Raw genomic sequence first — 17,354 nt, 5'->3', positions numbered from 1 at the left:
AAGTCTGAAGCCTGGAGCCTCCTCCGAGTCTCCCACATGGGTGGCAGAAAGCCAAGTACTTGGGCCGTCTTCTGCTGCTTTCCCAGGCACAGTGGCAGGAAGCTGGATGGGAAGTGGAGCACCCAGGACTCAAACTGGCTCCCATGTAAGATGCTGGCTTCACAGGTGGTGCTCTGCCTGCTACGCCACAGTGCCAGCCCACTCCTTGAACTTTCTGAAGGCCCCTTATAAACCCTCTCATAAGACAAAGACTGCTATGGGGAAAAAAAATAGTGATTGCAGACCAGGTGAAGATTTACAAGGATGAGGGAAAGTTTTTCACCTCCAACACTCATGATGAGTCCTCACCCCCATGTACTTACTGTACATCTGGGGAGATGATTAAGGTTAAATGAGGTCATAAGGCTAGACCCTCACTAGGTTGAACAGGTGCCCTTGCAAGAAGGGAGAGAGATACTAGAGATCTCTCTCTCTCTCTCTTGCTCCCCCTACCCTGCCCCTACCCCTTGCACACAGAGGAAAGGCCATGAGAGGGCATAGCAAAAAGACAGCCAGAAACAGCCAGAAACAGAGCCATGACCCAGTCCCTGAGCATTCTGACACTGACCTTGGACTTCAGGATGCCAGAACTGTAGGAAAACAAAGTCCAGTTGTCAAAGTCACCCCGTCTCCCACACTGCCCTGACCGCGACAGCGCACTAGTACAGGTACGGCACACACCTGTACTCCACTAGCCTTTCTTGCTACTTTGTTCAGCTACTTTGGAATGAGACACCAAGAAATAAATGCCAGTGAGGGGCACCATTCTGTGTTCTCTGATGTGATAGCCAAGTGCAGCCACAAGAGGCCACAGAGGAGAAGGCTCCCGCAAACAAAGCTTATTATCCGCTCAGGTCCCACAGAGTCACCACCTGCCAAGAGGCACCCACCAAGGACGAGTACTAAGAGTGGCCTCAACCAAGCAGGTGCAGTTTCAAGGCCAAGCAGGGAGTAAGGGCAAGTGCTGTAGTGGGGGTCAGGGTGCAGCACCCAGAAAAGCCTCAAGGTAATTCCATTGGTGCATTTGAACCTTACTAGGTCAGGGTCGGGACAGGACAACAAGGAGGACTAGTGCCAGGGGCCAGTCTCACCACCTCTGTGCACCCACTAAGCCGGGCAGGGCATACACAGCCAAACATGAAGCGGCAAGAAAAGAAACTCCGAGTTCTGAAATGCTTACGAGACAGGTCTGAAGTCTCAGTCATTGCTTCTTTCCCATGTTGCTTTTGTGCTGTGTTCACCTGTTACTTCAAGGGGGGAGGAGGACACACAGCTCTCAGCTTCAGTCATATCTGAGAGCTTGGATAGGCAATTTTCATTCCAATCTTTTTCCCTAATTACTTTCAAAAGCCTACAGACTCACTTATTGCAATCATTAAAAATGCACTATTTCCAGATCTCCTTGTGTTTCTGAATAAGTGGATGCTCCTACATTTTCTGCATTCTTATGGACTAGGAGTCCCCAACCACACCGCTGCCCAGAGCCCCTGATTCACCCGGTTTCACAGGACTCAGCAGATGGTCACAGTGCTGATTTATGCCAGCAGAAGGATCAAGATCCGTGATGGGAAAAGATGATGGGGTGAGGCCCACAGGACCCTAGGCACAGGCTTCCCAAGATCCTCTCCCAGTGGATCCACCCAGAAGCTGCTAATCTTCCCACCTATGAAATCCGACAACCCATGTGAAAGGCTGTCTACCAGGGACGATCAAGAGAGACTGAGTGGCCGGCACCGCGGCTCACTAGGCTAATCCTCTGCCTTGCGGCACCGGCACACCGGGTTCTAGTCCCGGTCGGGGCGCTGGATTCTGTCCCAGTTGCCCCTCTTCCAGGCTAGCTCTCTGCTGTGGCCAGGGAGTGCAGTGGAGGATGGCCCAAGTGCTTGGGCCCTGCACCCCATGGGAGACCAGGAAAAGCACCTGGCTCCTGCCATCAGATCAGCACGGTGCACCGGCCGCGGCGGCCATTGGAGGGTGAACCAACGGCAAAGGAAGACCTTTCTCTCTGTCTCTCTTTCTCACTATCCACTCTGCCTGTCAAAAAAAAAAAAAAAAAAAAAAGAGAGAGAGAGAGAGAGAGAGAGAGACTGAGTGCCCCCGAGCCAACAACAGCCAAGGCTGAAGCCAGGGGCCTGGCACCTCCTCTGTGCATCTCATGTGGGGGTGGCAGGGACCCAAGCTGTCACCTGCTGCCTCCCTGGGTGCTGATTAGCAGGAAGCTGGCAACAGGAGGAGAGCCAAGACTGAGACCCAGGAACTCTGATATGGGATGTGGGCATCCCAAATGGTATCTTAACCACTGCATCAAACGCCCACCTTGATACAACTATTCTTAAATGCGTCCCAGGTCCTGTTTTTTTCTGCAAACAAATTCTCACTCCCCATCACTGAAATCTGAATCAACTATATGGATGCATTTCCTTTACTGTCCACTGACAAATCATCATTTTTCAGACTTAGCCTGCCAAATCCACAGCTGTCTACACAGGAATCTACAAACAAAAGAAACCAAAACAAGTCCCCTTTGCCATACAGTCTCCTGCCCCACACGTTAGGCTGCACTTGCGTCCAAGTGTGAGACCAGAACAAGCAAGTTCAAATTAACAAGTATCGCTGACTGGCAAGAGTGTGGTTTCTCTCACCGACTGCTTCAGGGCTGACAGCTCACCTGCATTTTGGAAGAGACACCTGCTAATTCGTCTTTAATCTCAGCCTTTCACCAATGGCATTTTAATTACCCTGCAATTAATATACTCCTGGTTGTACCCACAAGGAAGAGAAGGGAGGCAGAAGGCAAAAGGAGGGAGGCCATCCTGAGAGCAGCCCACAGCCCAGACGGCCCCCTTCTCTGGGCCTGGCTGAGTTCCTCCTGACTCGCCCTGCCTACTCACAGATCCTGCAAACAGCCGCACAACCTGTACACACATGCGCACCCACACACACACGCATAGAATGACAGCTTGTCTAACCTCAACCATTGTCCTTACCTCCCTACTAATTCAGGTCTCTGACCTCTGCCCGCTCAACCTCACTGCAGACTCCTGGGAACCTCCCGTGTGCTTGAAAGAAGGTGGCGTGGCGAAGGAGTGAAGTGACCAAGAGCCAAGGTCCTGGAGAAGTCAGGAGAGGAGGGGAAGGGAGATGAGGAAACATTGCCTTTCCTGTGCCCTGGCCTTTTTCATCACGATCCCCAGACAACTTCCAAATTCTCCATAGAGGCACGTGCAGGCCTGCACCTGCCCCAGCTTTGTGGGTGTCCCTGGTAAGTCAACGGGACAAGCTTTCCAATTGCAGAAGAAGCTACAGGGCTGGGGGCTCAGCACACAGCCTCCTGTGTAGCGCCTTCCACCTTACTGCCCCTCTGGACTGTACTCTGGCGGTCACCCCAGGCTGCCTGCTGGACCCCTGGTCCTCCTGCCAGGGGAAGGGAGGAGAAAGCTCACCCATCTTGACAGCACTTTCTCCTCTCCATCCTAGGTACTACTGGTCTCATCAGTAGCCACTGCTAAATCCTACAGGCTGTCTATTGCCCCTTCACCTTCTTCACGATGGTCTATTCCAACACTGGATTGGTGTTACCTGACTACCAATCCTTGGCTGTGTGTTTTGTGTATTTCAATGAACACTCATAGTGACTCTGGGTACTGGTACTCTCATGCCCATTTCGCAGAGAAACACACTGAGGCACAACCTGTCACCCAACCTAAAGCCCAAGTCCTCCCAGTTCTCCGCCAAGACAAGGAGGACCCAGTGGGCTCCATGCTGGGGGCGGCAGACCTGCGGCATCACCTAAGCAAATAGGGAGGCAGGTGATTTCTCCAGAGATGCCATCCCTCCTGGCTACCAACTGGCAAAGTGAGAACAGGCGATGGTTACGGCCTCTTAGAAATTAGAGGGACAGCCTTGTTCCAAGCACCGATTCCCCTCTCGGACTGACTAAGGTACACCGGGAGCTCTAGCAACTTACGATTCAACAAACCGAGGGACATAGCAGGATCCCAGGTCTATAGACCAAAAGCCAGCACGCGGTCTCCAGCTTGCCTCTTGATTCACCCCAGCCCTCCTGACAACCTGACACTATGCATAGAACATCTTTGCTTGACTGATTTACTCCATTTCCCTTTGCATTTCACACTTGGAGCTCACAGGGCTTGTCAGTATCTGAAAAGTTTCCATACAAGTTATCTGAGTATCATTTCCCTGTTACATGGTCCCATTTCACAGATGAGGCCACCAACCTGCCTCACAATTCAAGTGCCTTGTTTCCCCTCCTTCCATGTTCCCTCTGCTCTTCCAACACAAAGGGTCAAGAAACACTCCTGTTGTAGAATTTTGGGTTGAATCATGTTCTCCCAGGGATACGTTGAAGTCCTCACACCTGGCACCAGGGAACATGACCTTATTTGGAAATCAGGTCTTTGCAGATATAATTGAATTCGAGCTAAAATGAGGTCACACTGGAGTAGCCAGTGACCTTGATTCAGGGTGACTGGAGCACTTGCAAGAGGAGGAAAGACAGAGACAGCCACTTAGCGGGGAGGCCAGCATGGGCCAACAGAGGCAGAAATGACAATGCTGCATCCACAAGGCAAAGAGGGCCAAGGCCACCCAGGAAGCACCAGAACCCAGGACAAAGCACACTAAGTCTCTCCTAGGGCCCTCAGCCAGAGCTCAGCCCTGCTGACCCCCTGGCTTCTGACTATTAGCCAATAGAACTAGGAGAGAACATACTTCCAATGCTCTGTGTCACGTACTTCCTGGCGCTTTGTGATGGCACCGTCTGGAACCACCAGAGGCAGCATCTGAATCCAGAGCACAGACCACGCCACCAGCAAGGACCAGGCTGCTGCGACTCTAAAAACAGCCGATCTCCAGCTGCTTACCTCTCCAGGGAGGAGTCTCCCGTGGCTGTTGCGTTTCCTCAGTGTGATAGAAAAGTTTCCTTGCCAATGTCCTCCTCCCACAGAAGAGAAATAAAGTCTTGGCCAGCCACGGCTGATCTCCTGCCTTCCCCCAGCCCTGGCCTGTGGCTGGAGCCGGCTCACAGCTCACATTTCCCACCTACGTCCTGCAAATGCACTTCTTCAATTTTGATCATTCGTAGCACCACAGGGCAGGATTTGGTAGCTCCTAGGGCCCCCAGCATGGAGCCCACGACCAATTCAGTGAGAATCCTGGGATCCAAGTGTGGGCCCCAGGCTGTGTATTTTTTAGGTTTCCAGGAGATTCAAGTGGTATTTCACCCAAGTGCAACATCCTACACATTCCTCTTGGGGTCTGATGACGTCAGATAAGCTGCAGCCAATCCCTGCCTGGTTATGTGCATCCAGACCAGGGGTTCAGCCTCCTGCCTACAGGCTGTTTGGTTTCCTGGGACACAGCAATGAGCACTTGCCTTCAGGTTTCAATGACAGAGGTGAGAACTATGACAGACCATACAGCCCACAAGGCCCCAAATACCGACTGCCTCTTCCAACAATTTGAGAAAGACGGCAAATGACCAGCTTGTGGGTCTCCTCCCATCATGAAGACCCAGCAAAGGTCTCTGCACTTAGTAGGGACTCAGACAGATGACACTGAAGTCAAGCGAAGTGAAATTTACAGAATTAAATGGAATTCTCTTCAACAAATTAGCTGAAAGGAATCTGAGCCTCCCAGGAGAATTTGCAATTTAATAAGTCACTCGGAAAGCCCCCAAAGCCCTCATCTGAACACAGAAAGGCATACCTAGTTGCTGAAACTGCTGGTACCAGAAATTGTGAAGGCACAATTCTGTTCTGTTGGACCAAGAAATCTGGCCCAGACTCCTCCACCTGCACCAGTGAGGCCGCTCCCCAGCTCACCTAAGCATGAAACCGACTCTACCAAAAACACACTCACGGCAGGAGGACCTGTTCGTCCTTACAGTTCAGAACAATATGTGTGTATATATATATATATATCTCCAATTTTTATTTGCTCTGCGAGTAATTGCTTTGTGTTCGCTCTATACTACAGTTTCTTTAAAGATGTCACCACTGCCACCTCTCTAATTCCTCAAGTTTCCTTCCCACAGTGACATTTGTGTTTCATCATGAATAGGAACACCCGCTCAAGAAGCTGGCAAATCTCATTATTTAATTTTGCCTGCGTCTATGAGTGATGGAAAATTGCTCTGAATTAAATTCCCTCAATGCCAAATCAACTTAACCGGGAGATTTGTCAGCCACCTATATTGAGGCGAAGGCTTCTAGGAACCTCATCATCTGAGAAGTCCTTCCATCGTAATTAATTGACACGGATGCTCATCAAGATCAAGTGTCACTCTGGGCTCGGGCCTGCAGGAGTCCGGAGAGCGAGGACGCCAACCCGGGGGCAGACAGCTCAGGGCTGCAATTCAGACTTCCTGCGGAGTGGCCACCTCGCTGGGCACCTCCCAGGCCCTGTCTCAGTATCAGTTTCCCCACGTGTAAACAGAGGATGATAAAAGACCTTGGTGCCGTGCTCAGCATAGCATAAGCCTCAAAGAAAGGCCGTGTCACTGTTGTGTGAGCTTACACCTTCAGCATGGAGTAGTCCAGAGAATTCCACCTGTATTGTCGTGCAATGAGATTGCTACATCAGCTTTGTGTGTGTTTCATGTATGGATACAAAATTCGGACATCTACCCAGCAGAACCTACCATCTGATGACTCTAACTCATTCTTTTTCCCTAGAACACCATTCGGCCAGCTGGAATCCCATCCCTCGCCCCAATTCAGGAGCGGCTCCTTCATCCCAGGCCGCTCATGAACTCCTGCACTTGCTCGCGAGAGCCCCGAGACTCCGGCTGCTTGGTTAACTGAGGCCCACCACAGCTGCCTGTGTTACTCTGATGGCCGTACTCCACAGTTAAGTCACCCCAGTCCTCTCTGTTGTCACAAACCGTCCTATCTGCCCTCTGCCCCCCCAAGTCACAGCCATCCTGACACTCAGCTTGACTTGAGCAGCCTTCCTGGGAGAAACCCCCCAGGCCACCTAAATGTCTCTGTTTCTCAATTGGATGGCAATTATAATCCATGTCACACAAGCTAACACTTTACTGAATACCGGCCTCACTCTTTGTTCTTGCTTTACACGTGCAAGTTAGCGGCTTCTGGGTCTGCAGCCACTTGGCAGTCTGTACCATCCCTGTGTTTCTATGTCACCTATACCAGGTGCTGTGAGGGACATGGGGTCTCTAACAGCAGGTCACGTGCTCTGTGACTTGGGCAGCTTTCCTAACCTGTCTAGAACCAAGTTTCTTCGACTGTCAATGTAGATGTTGTTGCCAAATTTAGATGATCTAGCGTCTGGTGTCTGGCTCATAGAAACCACTCACTAAATGCTAGCGATGATCACACCTTTGACTGAATGAACGGTAACTTTGAACTTGGTTTCTGTGTCAGACACTGATGTAGCTTGTCCTCAGAAAGGAGAGGGAGACCCTGGGAGCTGCCACATCGTCTGCACATTGGATGCAGGGAAGCAGAACTGAGGCCAAGAGGAGATGAACCGAAACTCATTTGGCCAAAACCAGCCCTGCTGCCTGAAGGTAAGTTTGGTCTCAAGGTGCCTCTGTGTGGGGAGCATCCGGACTGGACTAAGTTACTGGAATTAAGACTTATTCTATGCATCTGCTCTCCCACAATATGGCGCTGGGAGAGAAGTAAACAGCTTCCGCACAGCTGCCTCCAGTTCAACTAATAAACTGTAGGACTTGCTCCTGATTGGAGGAGAGCGGCGTGCTCGGCGTGTGGGCAGCCGAGTTAGGATTGGCGGAGGAGGACTATAAAGGAGGAGAGAGACGGCATGCACCGGGAACATCTATGGGGAACATCTAGCTGAAGGAACACCTGTGCAGCCCCCCAGAGAACCGGCCGGCGGTGTGCCGCTCCCCTGCGGAAGTGGGGAATGTGGCCAGGGGGAACTGCCCTTCCACGGAGGTGGAAGGGATAGTAGCCAACCCGGGAAGAACCAGCAGCAAACCCGGGGAGGGCCGAGCAGACGAAAGAACAGCGCAGGGTCCTGTGTCGTTCCTCCACGAAGAGGGGGAGCGACATATTGGTGCCGTGACTCGGATAGGAAACCTAGGACGGATAGCAAACTTAGGAGGGAAGAAACGGGAAGAATTGGGAAAATATCGGAGAGAGAAACTAGCAAACAGCCTAGGGAAAAGCCGGACGAAAAAGGAGCCGGAAGAAGCTATTGAAAGCCTAGGCATAGACTCGAAACAGCCTAGGGAAAAGCCGGACGAAAAAGGAGCCGGAAGAAGCTATTGAAAGCCTAGGCATAGACTCGGATACGGACTACGGGGGGAAGCTGGGAGAAATCTCTAAGGTCGAAAGCGAAAGTGAAAGCTAGAACAAACAGACTCGGATGCGGACTGTGGGGAGAGGCCAGGTGAAATGAGGGAGGAGTATTGTTGGAGGAAAGCTTGGGGAAACATACCGGGTAGAGAAAAATGTTAGGGAAATTGAAGCCGTGGGGGGCAGGCCAAGGCGGACACGAAAGCCACTTTGGGATTCTCAAGTTAGCCCGGGAATAGGGGGCGAAAAGTTGAAACCAGAAGCTGAGACATAAGCCAGATTGGGATCCGTCTGATTAGCCCGGGGAGCAAAGGACGGGAAGCCAAATCGTGGGGCGGAGACGTACGCTGGGTTGAATTCGCCAGGCTAGCCCGGGGAACTTAGATTGAATGCTAGTGGCGGACACGTAAGCTACGCTGTGTTACTCGCGGAAGCCGCCGCGTGCAGAGAGCACGGGGCGTGAATAGATAGGGAACGGGGCTGGCGCGAGGCTGTGGTTCAGACGCGAAAGGGTTAAGCGTGGAGACCGCGGAGCGCGCGAAGCCGAGCCGCGCAAAGCCGGGAAGCTGCGCAGATGAGAGAGGCGCGCGGGCTGAAGCGGCGCAGAGCCGGGAACCCGCCGGCGGGGCGAGGTGCCGGAAAGCCGCAGGGATGAGAGAAACAGAAGTTTAGAAGTAAAGTGAGAAAAATAGGAATGCTGGAAGATAGAAGTAAAATGGGAGAAATAGGAATGCCCGGAGATAGAGAAATAGAGAAATAAAAAGGCCTCCCTACAACACTGCAATGTGAGAGCTTGGATTCGGTCTGCCTAATCAAGTGAGGCGATGAGCACCTGCGGGCAGCTAGCAGCTTATGCGCCGCAGGTCACCGAAGACAGGCACGAATTAACATCAGTAAGGCTTCCCCACAATACAACAATATTAAGCTTGGATTCGGTCTGCCTGATTTAAGGCGGTAAGCGCCAGCAAGCAGCTCGACCAGAGTATGAGCTGCAGGTCACCGAAGATAGGCACGAACCAACACTAATAAGTCTCCCCCACAATAAGGCAATGAGAAGGCTTGGATTCGGTTTGCCTGATAGAGCTTGTAAGCCCCTGCAGGCAGAGCAAAGCATGCGCTGCAGGGCACCGAACACAGGCACGCATCAGCGCCTAAAAACCTCCTCACAACATGGCGAAGAGAGGACCCGGATTCGGTTTTCCTGATTGATAGGACTTGTAAGAGCCTGTGGCAACTCTAGCAAGTAGAGCAGAGTGTGTGCCGCGGGACACCGAAGACAGGCGCGTATCAACGCCAAAAAATAAAAAGAAAGGGGGATCTGTGGGGAGCATCCGGACTGGACTAAGTTACTGGAATTAAGACTTATTCTATGCATCTGCTCTCCCACAATATGGCGCTGGGAGAGAAGTAAACAGCTTCCGCACAGCTGCCTCCAGTTCAACTAATAAACTGTAGGACTTGCTCCTGATTGGAGGAGAGCGGCGTGCTCGGCGTGTGGGCAGCCGAGTTAGGATTGGCGGAGGAGGACTATAAAGGAGGAGAGAGACGGCATGCACCGGGAACATCTATGGGGAACATCTAGCTGAAGGAACACCTGTGCAGCCCCCCAGAGAACCGGCCGGCGGTGTGCCGCTCCCCTGCGGAAGTGGGGAATGTGGCCAGGGGGAACTGCCCTTCCACGGAGGTGGAAGGGATAGTAGCCAACCCGGGAAGAACCAGCAGCAAACCCGGGGAGGGCCGAGCAGACGAAAGAACAGCACAGGGTCCTGTGTCGTTCCTCCACGAAGAGGGGGAGCGACACCTCTGTACATAGGATTTGGTATCTCGCATTGCCATGTCAACAGGCTGTAATCTTACTTAAGAGAACAGCTTATAGTGAGCCTCAGCCAATCACAGCAGCCAGCCCCTAAGCCAATCCTAGGCTGCAGGCTCCCAATGACGGCCAAAGATGGAAAGTTCTAACCCGGCCACCAATCTGGTCCTCTCTCTCACTTCCTGTCTCACAGATTACACAAGTGGCTCACCGCATTGTCACAGGGAGACACTTGGAACCATGCTTTATCTGGAATGCTGTCGCTTTCTAAAACCTGTCTCCTTCTCGTGTGAACTTTCTGCAATTGAGCTGATCTGTCTTGCTTTTAAAGGGGGAAGTGGAACAGAGAGAAACGAGGGCCATCTCAGAGGGTGCTCTGTGGAGCTGGCTGCGCCCACACGTGGAGTGCTGCCCACGCTCACTCTCGCAGAAGCTTCAGAGATGCAGATAAGACATTGCAGCTCACGACAGCACAGCCAGGGGAGGAAGGGAGGAGTCAACTAGGCCTGTCAGTCACTGGCTAAAGGCCCCACCCAGGGGACACTAACTCTGCTACATGGCCTCAGGTCAATGCACAGTAGATCCCTGGTGTCTCCCGTCTCAGCTGGCGTAGACGGCGTGAGCACATGAGGAGAAGTCCTATTGGATTGGTACCCTGAGCCCAGGAAGAGTTCATCATGGACACCTTGATCAAGAAGCAGCCTGCTGAGCTGTGAGGTCAGTATCTTCTAATTCACTTCTGCCCACCACGCTTGTCTGAAATCTTCTTTAAAGTTTTTGCATAAATCTCATGGCCTTGTTATTTTATACCTCCTTTCCCTATGAATGCTGATGGTAACTTGTATTATAACCTCATAAGTAATTTTTATTAGATTGTTAATAATGCTTAGTGTACAGAAATATTAAAATAGGGAATTTAAAACCTTCAAAAACCTCTATTTTGATGTTATATTTAACAGGTTTTTTTTTAACTTAATACACTGTGGATATCTCTTCTTAACACAACTGTCTATATATTTTGCGTTAAGTTTGAGCCATGATTTGCTGTTTCAATCCCTTATTATTGGACATTCATTGCTGAAATTTTCTAACAACTAACTGCACCAAAGTAAGCAAGTAAATATTCCTAATGACAAATTCCTAGGAGGGAAATTGTTGGCTTCAGGGTATGATCCTTTTTACCGCTTCGGGGATTTCTCATCAACTTCTCCAGAAGAGAGCGGCCTGGGCTGGTTCACTGGGAAGATACCCATCTCCACATCTGCAGATTCTGCCTGCTGGCTCTGCCCCCAGCTGGAGCCATGCCGAGTGTGCAGGGCTCGACCACCCGCCTCCAGGCCATCAGTCCCTCATCCCCTGATCAAAGAGCAGGATGAGGGCACCCCAGGAGCAGAGCTCCGCAGAGCCCCGAGCTCCCCGTCTGCTCACCTCCATCTCTACCCACACTCGCTCTCATCAAACAATATTCATTTTGGCAAGGAGCCTTTGGAAGTCTACACCGGTTCTCACCTGTGACTGTGTTCAGGCCTCGTTGGGACACAGGGGTTCTGATGAGAGTCATTCCCACAAACACCATCTCGAGCAACCTGTTTACCAGCAACGCAGCGCTACACCTCAATTTTCTATGTTGCATCATCATTTCATCTCTGGGAAATGCATGTGCCTGCCCAGCCAGGCTTGTGGTGTGCTTGAAACAATAATAAGCATTTACCCCAGGCTTTTCATCTTCAAAGTGTTAGCGAACATTAACTCATTAATTTTCACAACACTCTTAAGATTACTAAGTTCTACTCCTCCCCTGAAATCCAAGCAGTGTACACCATTGAAACATTTGACACATCTCTAAAAGCTCAAAACCTAATAGTCTGGGAAGAGAAGTGTGCTGATAGTATCTCAATCCTGACAGTGGAAGGGAGCTGAGCTGGCTCACAATTTCTCTAGAGTCACAAAGGGCACCCGTTAGATTCACTCTACAAATGCCCATTGCTACGCTCAGGCCACAAAGCTTAACAGCAACACACTCCAAACTCTGTACAAGACTTAAAGATTCCTGACAAATTCAAGGTCACCTACACGCCACCAAGTAACACGAAGGAAACGTCTGAAGAGTCATAAATATTCAAAGCCATGAATAAAGGGAGAAATTGTATCTCAGAAAACAGACACACGGGGCATTGAGTTTAGAGGTTAGACAGTGATGAAGAAATTCAAAAGTAAAACACAAGTGACTACATAATGAATTCTAAGAGGACATTCCGCGAATTCTTACCTTGGTATGTTACCAGCTCCAACAAATAATGTTGACTATTAGAACTATAAAATTCCAGAGAGCCTTTATCAGTGTTGGGGAAACAGGTCAACAACTTGTTTTCCATGTTCAGAACCTAGAAGTGACTTTTGATCTTTGTGCTATGAATAGATAATAAACAATTCTATGCTTGAGAAATTTTATCAGCTAACTCACAAACTTTATTGTGTTGCAGATTCTAGTCTAACTTCTAGTATAATTTCCCTACTGCCATTTTTTTGCCTTTTGTGGATGGCAAACATAGTGACTACTGTGGCCAAAGTGTGCTATACTCTTGAAAATCAGAATAATAACAATAGTAATGCAATGGCCTACTGTATATGCAAGTATCATTTATAGTAACATTAACTTGATAGAGTATAAACAACAGTACTTACCATGTGGCCTTTGGTTTAAAAAAAAAAAAAAAAAAACACCTGACTCTGAACTCTAACATTAGCAAATTTTAGTACATTCTGTGTTGTTGGCCATTCTCTGATCTTCAACTCCCTCAGCTGTATATTGAGGGCAATGTACAGCATTGCTCAGGACTCCTGTTCTAAGTGACCTCTCCTTGGCTCTGTGTCCACTTCTAATGACTGCCCCCTTTCTCTCTCACTCTGGAAGAACTGCATGACCTGAATTTCCCGTCTCTGTTCAGTCCAGAAATAGGTTCCTATTTCTCCCATGGTTGCACTGAAACTTCTCTTTTCAAGGTCAACTCATGAAACACATACCCAATTCTCAGGGCTCACCTTACAGGTGCTTAGCAGACATGCCTCAGTGCAGTCTTCCCCCAAGTCCCTCAGTCAGTTCATCATTTCCTGACCTTTAGATAATCTCAAGAGTGCTCACATGCCTAAGTTTCTGCCTGTATTCTAGATGTTGGTATATTCAGGGCCCTCTCAGCTTGTCCCTGCTCTTCATCTATTTCTTCCCCTGAGATATCTCAATCCTAACTCAGGGTTTCAAATAGCATACACAAATTTCTGTCTCCAGTCCAGATCGCCTTCCTAAGCTCCCCGGTGGCAAATTGAGCCGTCTACGTAACACATGCTCTTCCGTTGCTAGGAAACATTTCAAACTCAGCATCCGCAGCATCAAAACCGTAACCTGTACCTCCTCATCCCCTCCCCAACCCTGTCATCTGAGACATTCTCCTTCTCTTTCAGTGAACAGTGGCACCGCTTTTCATCCGGATGGGTACTCCAAGAACCAAGGGAACAGTGTAGCGTTCTCCACGTCGGTCACTCCTCCCGCCCTCAGCTGACTGGTCCATCAGATGTCCTACTTGGTGCACCTGAGAACATTTCCTGATGCCACGCACTGCCCCTCCCTCACCACAGCCACCCCCGCTCTGGCCAGCAGCATCTCTCACGTGACTTAATGCAGTTTCATTTGTTTTCCCAGCTGCTTCTCTTTTTACTCCACCAGAGTCCACACTCCATGGAACAGAGTGAGCATGCTCTCGGAACAGAACTCAACTTGATACTTGTATCATAAAGCCGCCCCTGGTAGGCCAGTGCCTGCCAACTCCTCAGCAAGTTCTAAAAGGTCTTAAGTGAACGGATCAGGCAAAGCCCAGCAACCACGCTCACCGTGGGCTTCCTGTGGCTTGAACACAACCAGTGCATCTGGACTTCAAAGACGTTGTCCTTGCACCTTCCCCCGCCAGGAATCGGATGCCTGGGATTGTCCCTCGGCTGGCTCCCTGACAAGCCGATCTCATCTGAAACCGTCAATTCTGTAGAGACTCCCTTTGACATTCCACATAAACTTGTCTCTACCTACTAATACACACACCTGTTTTCTCCTCCATTTACCTTCCTCAATTTTTTCAAAGTCCTTTTTACCACATGAGAGTCTATTCATTGCGCATTTAGTATCTGCTTTCTCTGTGACAAGATTTCATAAAGCCAGAACCTGTGTTGTCTCCGCTCCTCCACATCCCCCCATACCTAGAAGAGTTCCCACTTGACTCACAGGCACTCATTACATATATTTAATTTTCATATTAAAACCATATTCAAATCAGCTTAAGAATAAATAGAAAAATAAATACAACCTATCAGTTTAGGGATAGATTTAACTTCAGGTATGGCTGGTACCAGGTCAGCAAGACTGACACATGTAGGTGTCTCAGTGAGAATTCACAAATAACACCACCCCTACAGGTGTCAGTGTCGGAAAAAGCTCGCTCAAGAGCAGAGACACTGTTCTGACCACTTTTCAGTTCCCCAAATCTAAAGCAGTGGCCGGAACATGGTAGATACTTGTTAATACTTATTGCATAAATTAATTCATCCAAGTGAGCTCTTGTCTCCTAGCACTGATCTGCTGATGCTTCCATAGCTCTCTGCTGACTCCTTCAAGAAGGAAAAGCAACACTGATGAACCACCTGGGGCACGTGCTCAAGTCAAGTTCCTTCCAAATCACAGAAGATGAGTGACAGGCTACAGAAGATTCTTCCATGAATACTTAACTACTTACAGCAATTTAAAGATTAAATGAGTTCATATGCGTGAAAAGCCCTTCCACAACACACCAAAACAACTGCTCCAGCAAACACTTTCTCCCACGACTTCGAAAGCTTTAACCTACAACAGGCATAACAGCGGGTCCAGCATTCTTTAGGTTTTATCCACGTGGAGGACTCCCAACTACCTGAGAAGAGTAGGCTTGTCCATCACCAGGTCTGCAAAGCCATCCTCGCAGTTGGATTCTTTGGGCCTAGAAGCCCAGGCCATCTGAGTCTCGGAGAACTGTTATTCCATTTACTCAAGAAACATACATGCTGGATGCTGGAACCCGCTTTTCACAGGCTTCCTACAATTGCTCGTGTCCACAACCACTCTGTGTCCCACAGGCGGGCACAGGAGCACTCCACATGGATAAATGACGACGACCTCTGTGAGGTGAGGTTCCTGGTGCCTGCTCTTTCAGACGTGGGCGAGGCAGCCTAGGACAATGAGCATTTCTGCCTTCAGTTGGATGTGATGTCACTTAAGAACGTGCTGTCTTATTTACTCATAGTCACTGTCCTGAATTCAAGATATTTCTCTCAACTCACCATCCCATTTTCCCAGAGAATGTTTTCCCATTCTACCTCTCCCCAAACCCCAAACAACTTCTCCCCGCTTCTCAATCTTTTTTTTTTTTTTTTTTACAGGCAGAGTGGACAGTGAGAAAGAGAGACAAAGAGAAAGGTCTTCCTTTGCCGTTGGTTCACTTTCCAATGGCCGCCGCAGTTGGTGCACTGCTGCCGGCGCATCGCGCTGATCCGAGGCCAGGAGCCAGGTGCTTCTCCTGGTCTCCCATGGGGTGCAGGGCCCAAGCACCTGGGCCATCCTCCACTGCACTCCCTGGCCACAGCAGAGAGCTGGCCTGGAAGAGGGGCAACCAGGACAGAATCCGGTGCCCCAACCGGGACTAGAACCCGGTGTGCCGGCGCCGCTAGGCGGAGGATTAGCCTAGTGAGCCGCAGCGCCGACCTCCCCCTTCTCAATCTTAACCAAAGGCACGGCTGGGATTTTTCTAAGGAAATGGAAATTTTAAGCTTAGAATATCCATGAGGTGCCACCACTAAATATACACACTCCACTTCTTACATATCATCTTCTCTTTCTGTAGGTAACAAACCTGTGCTTTCTAGGATTATGCATACAAATTGCACACTGGAGTCACCCCTCTCATGTGCTCAAGCATAGTTATCTGGCTAGCACCTGCTGTCTCTTTCCTGAACTTCCCTATGCCCCCTCAAAGTGCACAAGAACCATCAGCATGCCAACACTTTCACAGTCACTGGGGATCTAACATAACTTAATACGTTTTTCATCAACTTTAACCAAAACTTCTGAGAGGAGTTGCTTCCAAGGAAGAAAATTTATGTCAGCTCACAGTTGAGAGGTTCCCAGGCGAAGATCAGGAAACTCCACTCGTCCAACCATCTGGCACGGCAAGAGGATGGCAGAGAGAGGACCTCGGTGAGCCTGAAAGCACAGAGCCAGGTGGATCAAAGCATCAACCCACTCCCACGTCCCACCTGCAGGGGCCGCACCCTGGTGCCCTCAGGACTTTCTGCGGGCCCTGACCTGGATGTCACAGTGGGGTCATCTCCACGTTCACTCCATTAACCATTAACAAAAGGACATTGGGGTTTAAACGATTACATGAGTTTGGGAGTCAAATCCTGTTCAAACATGTTTTTAAAGTTTTTTTTTGTTTTAATGCTTCATCAGTTTTTAACAGATTCAATGTGATTTGTAGACACATTTCTAAAAACAATGATATTCTCACCCCCCTCCCTCCTATCTTTCTTCCTTCTCTCTTCCTTTTTTCTTGTTTTTGAAATAACATATTAAATTTACATTACAGTAAAATGGCTTAATACTTCATCAAAAGAAGTATATCAAGTAAAAAGCAAAAAGACTCTGGTACAATTATAGACAATGGCTATAAACAAGAATTGAGTGGGAAAAAAAAGATCATTTCAGTCATGTCCAGTAAATTTTAAAGTAACCACAGATCATTAAAACTATGCTAGTTTAACATTCTTAACCATTGGTTTGACCAAGGTGTAAAACTAAGTTTTACCAAAGTATATTTGCAGGAACACTATGAAGCCATTACCTCATTTCTCCATTTCCCTTTATTGAAACTTGCCAATGAACTTGCAGTCCATGCCTCCTTTTGTGCCCAGTCCAGTACGGCTTTGTCTAACAGAACAGCTCTCCCCAGTGTCATCGCAAACCTCCCCACTACTAAATTTTGTGGTTGGATTTCAAGCACCATCTTACCCTATCACAAGCACTTGATACACAATAATTTTACCTCCTTCCTCCTTGAAATACCTTCCTCACTTTGGGAGTACCTATATGATTCCTTCCCGAGATCGTTGGGCTTTGCTAT

General features: G+C 49.2%; 1 long non-coding RNA gene across 1 annotated transcript in view; it reads right to left on the bottom strand.

Moving 5' to 3' along the window:
- LOC138850050 (uncharacterized) overlaps positions 1-16,472 on the bottom strand; it is a 45,537-nt gene extending 29,065 nt beyond the window's left edge. The window contains exon 1 of the long non-coding RNA XR_011389418.1: positions 16,344-16,472. This is a non-coding gene — a long non-coding RNA (uncharacterized lncRNA). The remainder of the gene's footprint in view (positions 1-16,343) is intronic.
- Positions 16,473-17,354: the final 882 nt, after the last annotated feature.

Source organism: Oryctolagus cuniculus, chromosome 6 (assembly GCF_964237555.1).
Source record: "Oryctolagus cuniculus chromosome 6, mOryCun1.1, whole genome shotgun sequence".
Lineage (NCBI taxonomy): Eukaryota > Metazoa > Chordata > Mammalia > Lagomorpha > Leporidae > Oryctolagus > Oryctolagus cuniculus.
This window is presented reverse-complemented; position numbering and strand designations above follow the sequence as displayed.